Source organism: Dromiciops gliroides, chromosome 2, assembly GCF_019393635.1.
Source record: "Dromiciops gliroides isolate mDroGli1 chromosome 2, mDroGli1.pri, whole genome shotgun sequence".
NCBI classification, from domain to species: domain Eukaryota; kingdom Metazoa; phylum Chordata; class Mammalia; order Microbiotheria; family Microbiotheriidae; genus Dromiciops; species Dromiciops gliroides.
In genome coordinates this window covers 396,486,779-396,499,745 of record NC_057862.1, presented here as the reverse complement: position 1 = coordinate 396,499,745, position 12,967 = coordinate 396,486,779, and positions in this window count along the sequence as shown.

Sequence of the window (12,967 nt, the reverse complement as noted above, 5' to 3'; positions counted from 1 at the left end):
TTTCCTCCCTCCCCCCATTCCCTGGGATTGGACACCCTTGTACCCCAGCCTTCCCCAATCCAATTAGCTCCCAGAGCTTGGTTGCACCTGTCCCTCCCCAAGTCTGATCCCATTACCTAATTTAGCCAAGAGGCCCTGGGTAAACTTAAACCTTCAAGCAGGTGCCTGCCTTGACGTTCCAAGACCCTTATGGGGAAGCCCCACCCCTCTTCCCACTCAGGGAGCCCTTACACTGGACCCCCCCAGCTGGACCATAACAAGCAATGAGAAGGACTTGACTATGGCTAGACAGAGGCAGTGATAAAAAGAACTTTGCCCTAGAGAGAAAAGTTAGGGTGGGCAGAGAAGGAAAAGGACACCAGAAACAAGAGAATGAAAGAATATTGCCTGAGTGGAAGTCTACTGTTGGCTTCTCTGGGTACTAGTGACATTTGGTAGTTTTTAGGGGAGAGTTAGGGAGCGAGACTTTAAAATCATAGAACAGGAGATATAAAAGGACCCTTCAGCACATGAGAATGGAAAGCACCATAGAGAACAGAACCAAGAATGTGAGAGCTGGGAGGGACTTTAGACAACATTTGGTCCAACCCTCTGCATTTTACAGTGGAAAAAAATTGAAGCCCCAGAAGAGATCCCCTCTTCCCCCGGACCACACATGGAGCTAAGTGGGTATCAGAAGTCAGTCCTTCTCTAGTCTGAAAGCCTGAGGACAGCCCTGACCATTTCCCGCCTATCCCCTAGGAAATGACAAGCCTCCAGGATTGGGGGACACATGCCACCCACCCCTGCCCCCACCCAGGCAGGGAACAAGACAGATGGAGAGAAGAATGAAGAGGGTCGAGAGTCCCATAAAGCAGCTGAGCAGAGGATATGGGGAGATGAAGGGAGGGGGGAGGAGGGGGCCAGGGGATTCAAATGCCAAGGAGAGGTCAGGATGGACAGCAGCAAATGGTACCAGCTTCTTCCCCTATATATAGACATTCCCAAGAAAAGCACGAGCAGACAAGCCAGACTAAATAAGGCATCAGTCAGGCTGGGGCAGAGGGAAGGGGCCTGGGTAAGTTCCCGCTTGGAACCATTTACACCTTGGGGAAGCCAAGGCCCAGAAAAGATCTCTAGAATACCCACAAGAATAGGGGCAATGGTCCTGGGGCACAAAGACAAAGACGATAGTCTCATTTTGCATGCTTATCCTGTTCTCTGGCTTATGATGTGCTTTCTTCACAACAGCCGTGTTAAGCAGGTAGTATGAGTATATATTATCCCCATTTTATAGATGAGGAAATGAGCCCAGAGATAGGAGGCCACTTGCCTGAGGTCCCACAGCAAGTTAGGACTAGATCCCAGATCAGCTGACTCCAAGCCCTGTTGTTGTTCAGTCATTTTCAGTCATATCCAACTCTTCAGGACCCTATTTGGGGTTTTCTTGGCAGAGATGCTGGAGTGGTTTGTCATTTTTTTCTCCAGCTCATTTTACAGATGAGGAAACTGAGGCAAACAGGGTTCAGTGACTTTCCCAGGGTCATACAGCTGTCAGATCTTCCTGACTCCAGGCTCAATCTACTCTGCCACCTAGGTGGTACCTTGCCAAAAGTCATAAAACACTCATGTTAAAAAATAATGTAGTGGATAGAGCACCGGCCCTGGATTCAGGAGTACCTGAGTTCAAATCCAACCTCAGACACTTAACACTTACTAGCTGTGTGACCCTGGGCAAGTCACTTAACCCCAATTGCCCCGCAAAAAATAAATAAATAATGTAGGGGCAGCTAGGTGTCATAGTGGATAAAGCACCAACCCTGGATTCAGGAAGACCTGAGTTCAAATCCAGTCTCAGACACTTGACACTTACTAGCTGTGTGACCCTGGGCAAGTCACAACCCTCATTGCCCCGAAAAATTTAAAATAATAATAATAATGTAACACCTGTGGGCTTTCTGTGCCTTTTGAATGTACCCTGTGTCACACTAGGAATGTTTTATTAGTAGAAGCCCAAGTCAGCTAATATGCTGCCTCCTTTAGCCTATATACATATACATATATACATGAATATCCATATATGTGGGGTTACCATATTATCTAGTGTGTAATATATCTGAATTGTCCACTAGGTGGTGCTTTCCTTGAATCAACAACCAAAGCTTCTTATCAGTCTCTGTACTCTGTACTCCATAAGAGGGCACTCAGCCTGTAAAAACTTAGATGACTCCCCCTCCCCTCAACTACTCACCTCCCTAGTGGCATTGGCCAGGTTCAGTATTGCTCTAAAGAAGAGTTTCTTAACCTTTTTTTTTTTTTTTAGTGAGGCAATTGGGGTTAAGTGACTTGCCCAGGGTCACACAGCTAGTAAGTGTTAAGTGTCTGAGGCCGGATTTGAACTCAGGTACTCCTGAATCCAGGGTTGGTGTTCTATCCACTGTGCCACCTAGCTGCCTCTTTAACCTTTTTTTTTAATGGCTGCTTTCCACAATATGGTGAAGCCTATAGACCCCTCCTAAGAATAACATTTTTAAATATATGAAATAATAATAATACCTAGTTATGTCACTCATTTGATCTTCGCAACAATCCTAGGAAGTAGGCTCTATTATTATCTCCATTTTATTGATGAGGAAACTAATGCAGACAGAAGTTAAGTGATGCCCAAGGTCACATAGCTAGTCTGAGGCCACATTTGAACTCAGGTCACATTAGTTCCCCAACTAATGTCTAATGTAATTGGGATATGTTTAATGAAATAAATAAAAATAAATTTTAAAATATATTTGTTTAGCCACTCCCACATTAATGGGTGCCCGACTGGTTTCTCATTCTTTGATATCAGAAAGTTTTTCTGGCACTTTATATCTGACCACATAATAAGCATTTAATACATGTTTTTGCTCATTCAGCCTATAAATATATTTTCGTACGCGTGGCTCTTTTCCTGTTGTCTTAGCTTTCACTGAGTAAACCCATTTTATAAAGAAGAAGACAAGGCCCAGAGGAGAAATAATCTGTCCCTGATCAAAAAGTGAGTTGATGTTAGAGCAAGAACACAAGATCCTGCTCTTGCCTCGGGTCTCTCAGGCCTGAACTCTTTCCACTATGTCAGCTGCTGCATGAAAGTAATGTTGGCAGTCGTGTGTGCACAGGGTACAGAACAGACTGCAAAGAATCCTTCCCAACCCAGGCCTTCCTCTCCTGTAAAAGGAGTCGGGATTAAGATCCCTGCCAGTCCCATGGTGACGTGACACTCCAGAGATAGCCGCCTCCTTCCACAATTAGTTCCTAGGACAGCCTCTGCCCCACCCAACCCAAGAGAATGAAGAGCGGATATCGCCAGCGCCCCAAATGAGGGTCTGTTCCTCCTACCTAAACAACCTAGGCTTCCAGGAGTTTCTCAATGGGAAAGCAAACTCTTCACAACCAGGCCCCTTCCTACCTCTGCAGTCTTCTCTCACTTTACTGTCCACCTTTTACTCTGGTTGCCATCAAGATGAGCCTTCTTGCAGTTCATTGAACAGGCTGCTGCTTCCCTTACTTTGTACAGGCTGTTCCCCATGCCTGGTTCTTTGCTTTCCCCAACTTCCTTCAAAAGCCAGCTCACATCCCCCTCTTTTCTCTTTCCCTCGGCTGCTGATGTCTTTCCCTCTCACTGATTTATGCCTCTTCTGTACATGCTGTTGCCTATCTAGTTGTTTGCATGTCATCTTCCTCCTTTAGAATAGAAGGTCATTCCTGTGCCTTTTGCCTTTCTTTGTATCCTTAGGGCTTAGAACAATGCCTGGTACATGGTGGGCAGCTTAATAGATATTTGATGACTTGTTGAACAATCACTCAATTAAGAAGTAATTGGTGGCACAGTGGATCAAGCACGGGCCCTGGATTCAGGAGTACCTGAGTTCAAATCCGGCCTCAGACACTTGACATTTACTAGCTGTGTGACCCTGGGCAAGTCACTTAACCCCCACTTCCCCGCAAAAACAAACAAACAAAAACAAACAAAAAGAAGTAATTGAGTGGCAGCTAGGTGGCACAGTGGATAGAGCACTGGTCCTGGATTCAGGAGGACCTGAGTTCAAATCCGGCCTCAGACACTTCATACTTACTAGCTATGACCCGTAGCAAGTCACTTAACCCTCATTGCCCCACCAAAAAAAAAAAAAAAAGAATTGAGGGGGCAGCTAGGTGGTACAGTGGATAAAGCACTGGCCCTGGATTCAGGAGGACCTGAGTTCAAATCTGACCTCAGACACTTGACACTTACTAGCTGTGTGACCCTGGGCAAATCACTTAACCCTCATTGCCCCACCAAAAAAAAAAAAACAAAAAGGAGAGAGAATAATATGAAATGCAAAATGGATCATTTTGATTACATTATATTAAAAGGTTTTTGTACAAATAGAAGCAATGCAGCCAAAATTAGAAAGGAAGCAGAAAGCTGGGAGACAATTTTTACAGCCACTGTTTCTGATAAAGGCCTCCTCATTTCTAAAATATATTGGGAACTAAATCAAATTTATAAGAATGCAAGTCATTCCCCAACTGAGAAATGGTCAAAAGATATGAACAGGCAGTTTTCTGATAAAGTCAAAGCTTTCTATTGCCATGTGAAAAAATGCTCTAGATCACTATTGAGTAGAGAAAGGCAAATTAAAACAACTCTGAGGTACTACCTCACACCTATCAGATTGGCTAATATGACAAAAAAGGAAAATGATAAATGTTGGAGAAGCTGTGGAAAAATTGGAACACTAATACATTATTGGTAGAGTTGTGAACTGATCCAACCATTCTGGAGAGCAATTTGGAACTATGCGAAAGGGTTATGGGACTGTGCATACCCTTTGATCCAGTAATACCATTACTAGGTCTGTATCCCAAAGACATCATAAACAAGGGGAAAGAGCCCACATGTATAAAAATATTTATAGCAGCTCTCTTTCTGATGGCAAAGAATTGGAAATTGAGGAAAGGTCTATCAATTGGAGAATGGCTGAACAAGTTGTGGTATACGAATGTAATGGAATATTATGTGCTATAAGAAATGATGAGCAGGCAGATTTCAGAAAAACCTGGAAAGGCAAATGGACTAAGGCTGAGGGAAGTGAGCAGAACCAGGGAACAATGTATACATTCATTAACAGCAGCATTGTGCAATGATCAGCGGTGATAAACTGTTCTCAACAATACAATGAGCCAAGACAATTCCAAAGGACTCATGATAGTGACTATAAATGTGCTCTCCACATCCAGAAAAAAAGAACTGTGGAATCTAGATGTAGATTAAACCATGATGGTTCTACTTTTTGGGTTGTTGTTTTTTTTTTTGAGGTTTTCCCCTTGTGTTCTGATTTTTCTTTCACAACATGACTAATGCAGAAATATGTTTAATGTGATTGTACATATATAACCTATATCAGATTGCTTTCTTTCTTAGGGGGGAAGGAAGGAAAGGAGGGAGAAAAATTTGGAACTCAATATTTTATAAAAACAAATGTTGAAAACTATCTTTACATATAGCTGGAAATTAATAAAATACTTTTAAGATTAAAAAAAAAGGCTAAGGACTGATACTAAAAGGAGAAAGTGAAGAAGGAACTTATGAATTCATGACTTCATGCCTGGCGTCAGGGTCAGCCTGGGCAAAGGCAAAGAAGTCTGGGGTCAAAGACACGAAAAGAGGGGTCTCCTCTCCAAAGACCAGAGCAAATGAGAACATAAGATGTAAAGAGAGGTTTTGAAGTCTAGAACAGGAGAAGGGAATAAGCATTTTTATAATGCCTACTATATGCTAGGAAAGAGCTAAGTGCTTTACAGATGTGATCTCATTTGATCAAAGAACCCCAGATGATCTCCATTGTCTCCATAAAGCAGATAACAACACCTTCTCCTGAGAGCAGGGCAAAGGTGGTGAAGTTAGAAGAGAGAAGAGAACTGGAACAGCTGTCATTCTGAGTGCAAGAGTTGATCAGGAAGAACGGAAGCATTGCCTGGCAAGAGTGAGAGCCCAGCTGAGATGAGCTGACAAATCAGCAGTGGAGCCGGCCAGCCTGGCTCCTCCTTCCTCTGGTGGTATTTATTCTTCAGCACTTGAGAAGGTGGTGAAAAGGTGGGGATGACAGAGATGAGCACTGGTAAAGCAAGGGAATCGATGAGGCAAGGGATTAAAGGATTCCAGAGCTGAGGAATAAGCATCATGGAACTGGTTTTAGAGTCAAAACTACAAAGGGGGAAAAGTAAGTCCAGAAGAGAGGTTATGTATGGACTAGAAGGAGAGGGGGAGACAGGTCACAGTGAAAACATGCAAAAGGTTTGAAGGAAGTGTCATTCTGGTAGCACTGTGGTAAACCACTTATGGATAATGAGATGTATGGAAAGGGTATGTTAGTAAAAAAAAAATTAAAAATTTAAGGCAATCAGGGTTAAATGACTTGCCCAGGGTCACATAGCTAGTAAGTTTCTGAGGTCCTATCTGAACTCAGCTATTGCTGACTCCAGGGCTGGTGCTCTATCCACTGTGCCACCTAGCTGCCCCCTGGGTGAATGTTTAATTTAACAACTAGCTCTCTCTCCCACTACAAAAAAAGAAAAGGTACATGTTTTAAGTTTGATCTGCATTATTTTCTCCCACAATTTTTTTTTTTTTAGGGTCAGGCAATTGGGGTTAAGTGACTTGCCCAAGGTCACACAGCTAGTAAGTGTTAAGTGTCTGAGGCCAGATTTGAACTCAGGTACTCTTGACTCCAGGATGGTCCTTATCCACTTCGCCACCTAGCTGCCCCCTCCCACAATTTCTAAAGACCATAGAGCCAATGACACAAATGATACAAGCCTTGATATATAGAGATTTGTGAGGTGAAAAAGCTCACACAAAAAATTTAATAACTAGCTCTTGAGAGTAGCTTCCAGCACACTCCTGCTTACCCTATCACTCCTTCAGTAAATGTATGATTTGAAGGAAAGGTTTAGGTCATGGGAACTGAGGAGGCTGATGGAACTGCGAAGCAAGGTTGTTTGAGGGAATGTCAACAAATATAAAATGAATAAAGACAAATATACAGAGTAGCTAAATAAGGAAATTTTGGAGGGGAGGCACTAACCCTTAGGGGGATCAGGAAAAACTTCATGCAAATGCCAGCATTTGAGCTACTTCTTGAGGGAAAAGGGGGTCTTCTTGAGGCAAATTAGAGAAGGGGTGAGGAATTAGGAGACTAAAACAATGAAGGGAAGGGGGCCTGAAGTCAAATGGTAGCCCTGTGAATACAGTAGAGGTTTGATGAGGGAGATGTTTGAATGCAGAAATGACCAGATCTGGCCACTGAGTGTATATATGGGGTTAGGGTGAGTCCAGGATATTGCAGATATGAAGCCAGGTAACTAAGAGATGGTGGGCTACTTAGACATAAATAAGGACGTTTGGAAGAAGGAAGGGTTTGGGGGAAAGCTGAGTTCACTTTTAGACATGTTGGATTTAAGATATCTACAAGACATCCAGTTTGAAATGATCGATAAGCAAATGGTGATATGGGTCTGAAGCTCAGAGGAGAGAGTGGGATTGGACATATAGATTTGGAAGTCATTTGCATAGAGATGATCATTCAGCCCATGGCCTATAGCATGGTTACCCAGAGCAAGTATCTAGAAAAAGAGAGGAAAAGGAGCTAGGCTAGAAGTTTGGGAAACACCCTCTGGGAGGAGATGATATGAGAATATTCAGGCTTCTTGCTAGCCACTGCACAAAAAAGCCAGCATCGGATACAGTCAATTTATTTAGCCATTTAAGTGTGGCACATGTGATGTGGGCTGGAATTTGGGGTCAAATTAATAGTGAGTCGTCCCAAAAGAATTACAAGACTCAGTGACTCAGTTTCCCAAGTTTTATTACAATACTGTGAGTGATCACAGGGAGAGAACCAAAATAGTGGAAAGGTATCTCTCAATGAAGGAAAGGAAAGACAGTTATATTTATAGTATGGATAAATTGATTATCAGTCTCATAATAATAATCTCCACCTTGGGGAGGTACAGGGGAGGGCTTATCCTAATTTGGAGTTCCTGGGGGTCCTAAGTCAACCCCCGAGGTGGGCACCGTTTTCAGTGGAGGTATGTTTTGGGGGTTTACACATCATCGAGTGAATCTGGGGACAAATTTGGCCTTTTCTATGCATGTCTCTTTCTGATTCCCATGGCTAGTTTCAAAATATAATCATTTTTCTTTAGAATTTCTATAGCCTTGTCATTTCCTTTATTGTCATTTTGACCTGACCCGTTTTGGTCCGTTATGGATGCTGATCACTGTGGGTACGAGAACCTAACATAAGTTATCCATTAACTGGGGTCTAACTCCCTTTTGGAGCTAATATCTGAATTAAAGCTTGGATCTTAGGTTTTTCTATTAACCCCTTTTTGCCTCCTACATCACATGTACAACTAGTGCGTGATGGACGCTCACTCTGCAGATGGACTCACAATTCGGTGGAAGACAGACATATGGATATTTTTTTACTCTTGAGCTACTCAGAGTAACTGAAGAAAAAAAATGTTCTTACAAAGCAGTTTTGGGTAAGATTGGTTCACAGGCAGGAAAAGATACTTATTAGAATGCTCCAATTATTATAAAGGAAAGATGTATTCCTATAGCATAGTTGTTTACACTAGACCAAAGAAACCTTTGGATGGTTCAGTGGGATACAGCACTGGGGGGCAGCTAGGTGGTGCAGTGGCTAAAGCACCTGCCCTGGATCCAGGAGTACCTGAGTTCAAATCTGACTTCAGACACTTAACACTTAGTAGCTGTGTGACCCTGGGCAAATCACTTAACCCCCGTTAACCCGCAAAAAAAAAAAAAAAAAGAAAGAAAGAAAAAGATACGGCATTGGGCTTGGACTTGGGAAGTTCTGTGTTCAAATCCAGCCTTTGACACATGCTAGCTTTGTGACCCTGGAGAAGTCCCTTAATCCTTATTTGCCCCATTTCCTCATCTGTAAAATGGGGACACATTGGATAAGGAAATGGCAAATCAGTCCACTATCTTTGCCAAGAAAACCTATGGACTTTGTCCATGGGGTGATGTAGAGTCTGGTACCACTGAACAACAATAATTAGCATTTGGTAAACTCCTTGTTGGTTGTTGTTCTTTGACCTTCTTCATTGGAGTGATGTCATGACTTGCAGTGGATAGGATTTAAGTGAAGAAGGGCTGTTAAGCTCCTACTACACAGTATTAAATAGGATTAAGGGGGTGAGTTTCTGGAACTATTCAAAATCCTATGAATTTTCTTTTGTAATCATAAAGTGAATGAGAGAGGTAAAGAAGGAGTCTTTCAGTATCTGTAAAAAGAGGAATTTTGCAGAAGGGAAAGAAATATAATAACAGCAAATGTTGTTGTTGTTTGTCCTTTGTTCTTGAAGAGGAAGGACCATGACATCAGGATAATGTCATGACTTGCAGTGAATTTGATGTAGGAGGCAAAAAGGGGTAAATAGAAAAACCTAAGACCCAAGCTCTAATTCAGATCTGAGCTCTAAAAGGAATTCAGACCCCAGTTAATGGATAACTTAAGATTTGGGAAACAAGTCAAGGCCTAAGTTCTCTTACCCACATTAATCATCCATAACAAGATCATAACAAGAACATAAAGGGCCAGGTCAAAAAAACTGTAACAATAACAATGATACACTGACAGGCTATAGAAACTCAAACTGGAAATAAATGATAAATGAAGATATTTGGGAACCAAGCATGGGAATCAGAAAGCGACATGCACAGAAAAGGCCAAATTTGTCCCCAGATTCACCTTATGACACGTAAACCCCCAAAACACACCTCCCCAGAAAAAGGTACCCACCTCGGGGGTTGGCTTAGGACCCCAGGAACTCCAAATTAGGATAGGCCCTCCCCTGTACCTCCCTAAGGTGGAGATTATTATAATTAGACTGATAATCAATTTATCCATTCTATAAATATAACTCTTTTTCCTTTCCCTATTGGAGAGATATCTTTTGACTTTTCTGGTTCTCTCCTTGTGTTCACTCACAGTATTGCAATAAAACTTGGGAAACTGAGTCACTGAGTCTTGTGATTCTTTTGGGATAACTCATGATCAGTTTGACCCTAATTCCATCCCACATCAAATTGGATTTAAGTGAGGGAGGGTTGTGCAAAGTCACCAGCCTCACTCTCCTCCAGAGCCAACTGGGTCCAGTAGCAGTATATATATATCAGGACGACTGGCCCCAGATATTTTTAAGGCAATTGGGGTTAAGTGACTTGCCCAGGGTCACACAGCTAATAAGTGTCTGAGGTGAGATTTAAACTCAGGTCCTCCCAACTTCGGGGCCAGTGCTCTATCTGTTGTGCCACCTGGCTGCCCCAACAGCAAATGAAAGATCAAATGGAGTCAGCTCGGTTCTTCCCAAAATCTCCTTTCAACAGAGATGTGATGTTAGTGATGACCCAGAAAAGGAGACATATAGGAAATGAATCAAAGAGAGAGAAATGTTACAAAAACTCAGAGTAGAGTACTGCACTAAGAGTCTGGAAGACACATGGGGGTTGGGACTATTAAGTAAGGGAGATAAGCCCATTAGGCACCAGGGGACAAAAATAACTCCAGAAGTCAGGACCACCACCCTATTCAAACTTTCCCCACCCCCCAAAGGTAACTTTCCATAGTCAGGGTGATGGGGGATGGAATTTAGGGTCAAATTGATCATGAGTGGTCCCAAAAGAATTACAAGACTCAGTGACTCAGTTTCCCAAGTTTTATTGCAATACTGTGAGTGAACATAGGGAAAGAACCAGAATAATGGAAAGGTATCTTTAGAATAAGGAAAGGAAAAACAGTTATATTTATAGTATGGATAAATTGATTATCAGTCTCATTTATAATAATCTCCACCTTGGGGAGGGCCTGTCCTACTCATTATAATATTCTCCACCTTAGGGAGGTACAGGGGAGGGCTTATCCCAATTTGGAGTTCCTGGGGTCCTAAGCCAACCCCTGAAGTAGGTACTTTTTTCTGGGGAGGTGTGTTTTTGGGGTTTAGGTGTCATAAGGTGAATCTGGAGACAAATTTGGCCTTTTCTGTGCATGTCTCTTTCTGATTCCCATGCTTAGTTTCAAAACATCTTCATTTTTAATTAGAATTTCTATACCCTGCCTTGTGTCATATTGTTATATGACCTGACCCTTTATGTTCAGGGTAGCATCCTGATTTGTAAGTTATCCATTAACTGGAGTCTGAATCCCTTTTAGAGTTAATATCTGAATTAGAGCTAGGACCTTAGGTTTTTCTATTAAGCCCTTTTTTTGCCTCCTACATTAAGGGGGTCACCCCATCCATCCTCTAGAAAAGCTTTTGCTTTTCCTCTCTTGGATGAGTAAGATGTTTCTAAGATATCTCCTCCCCTCGAAGGAAGTCTTAAGACTTCTCTCTTGGTCACTTTCTCTAAGCACCTAAATAAAAGACTTTTATTCTAATTGATTTGTGTGAAAGAAGGTGTAATTCTTTAAAGAAGAATACCGAAGGAACCCCACCATTTATTTCCCCCGTGACAAAATCCTGCCTCAGATACTTACTAACTGTAAAATCCCAGGACAAATTTATCTAAGCCCTAGTTTCCTCATGTGTAAAATGAGAAGGTTGGACTCTGTGGCCTCTAAGGACCCTACCTGCTCTAAATCTATGAACTTATGTGGTGGTGTCTTCAAGAGCAATAGGGAAGGGGCAGCTAGGTGGCGCCGTGGATAAAGCATCGGCCCTGGATTCATGAGGGCCTCAGTTCAAATCCAGCCTTAGACACTTGACACTTACTAGCTGTGTGATCCTGGGCAAGTCACTTAACCCTCATTGCCCTGAAAAAAACAAAAACAAAAAAAGAGCAATAGGGAAATCTGGAAGAACTGTGTAGGTTTGGGTCACTAACTTTTGACTTTGGATAAATTTGATCTCTCTAAACCTCAGTTTCCTCATCTGTAAAATCAGCTCATTGCTTTGCCTCCTATCGAATGACCCTCAACAATATGTCAACAAAAGCCTGATTTTCCAATCTTATCTCATATTATTACTCCCTTTCACATAAACTACATTTCAGCTTCCACTGAACTTTCCCCTTCCAGCATCCCCACCCCCATCCCTTTCCTCCAAAAGCACACATTTTCCCCTTCAGCCTGTGACTCAAGATAGTCACCATAACTGGCAAATACCATTCTCTTTGACATTGAATTGCTACTCTCCTTTTAAAAGTCCAACTCAAATGCCACCTCTTTCATGAAGCCTTCTCTTATCCCCCTAACTAGTAAAAGACCTTCTCCTCTGAACCTCTCATAACACTGTTTTCAATCTCTTTACTGAAAATGTACTTTACACACGATATTATATATCTTAATTATCTGTGTTGTTCCTATCCCCTTACTAATGTGGAATGATTTTTTTAAAAACCCTTTAGTTTCTCTATAAATATGGAGAAATAACATTTCTCTGCTCTAAAAAACTCTTTACAAAATACTTGGAAAAGTCCCTAGGAAAGGTGATAAAAAGACTTTTCTTAAGGAAAAAGTTTAATTTAAACCTTTTAAGGAAGAGTAACTTAGCATAGAGCACCAGCCCTGGAATCAGGAGTACCTGAGTTCAAATCCGGCCTCAGACACTTAACACTTACTAGCTGTGTGACCCTGGACAAGTCACTTAACCCCAATTGCCTCACTAAAAAAAAAAAGGAAGAGTAACTTAGATCTTCTCAGACTCTTACCTTCCCATCCTAGAAGTGACCTACCTTTCTCCATAGAAAAAGGATTTAGATTGATAGCAGTTAGGAGGTCCTAGGGAGGGAAGTGGTCTCCTCTAGAATAGGAATCCAAACTATTTTTTACATATCTTTTCCTTGTTTTCTTGTTGCCTGAAATCATCTTGGCAATGAGAGCATGTTCCAAGGCATGGGAGTACTATGTCAGTTTAGCCATTTTTTTCCTTCTCCAAG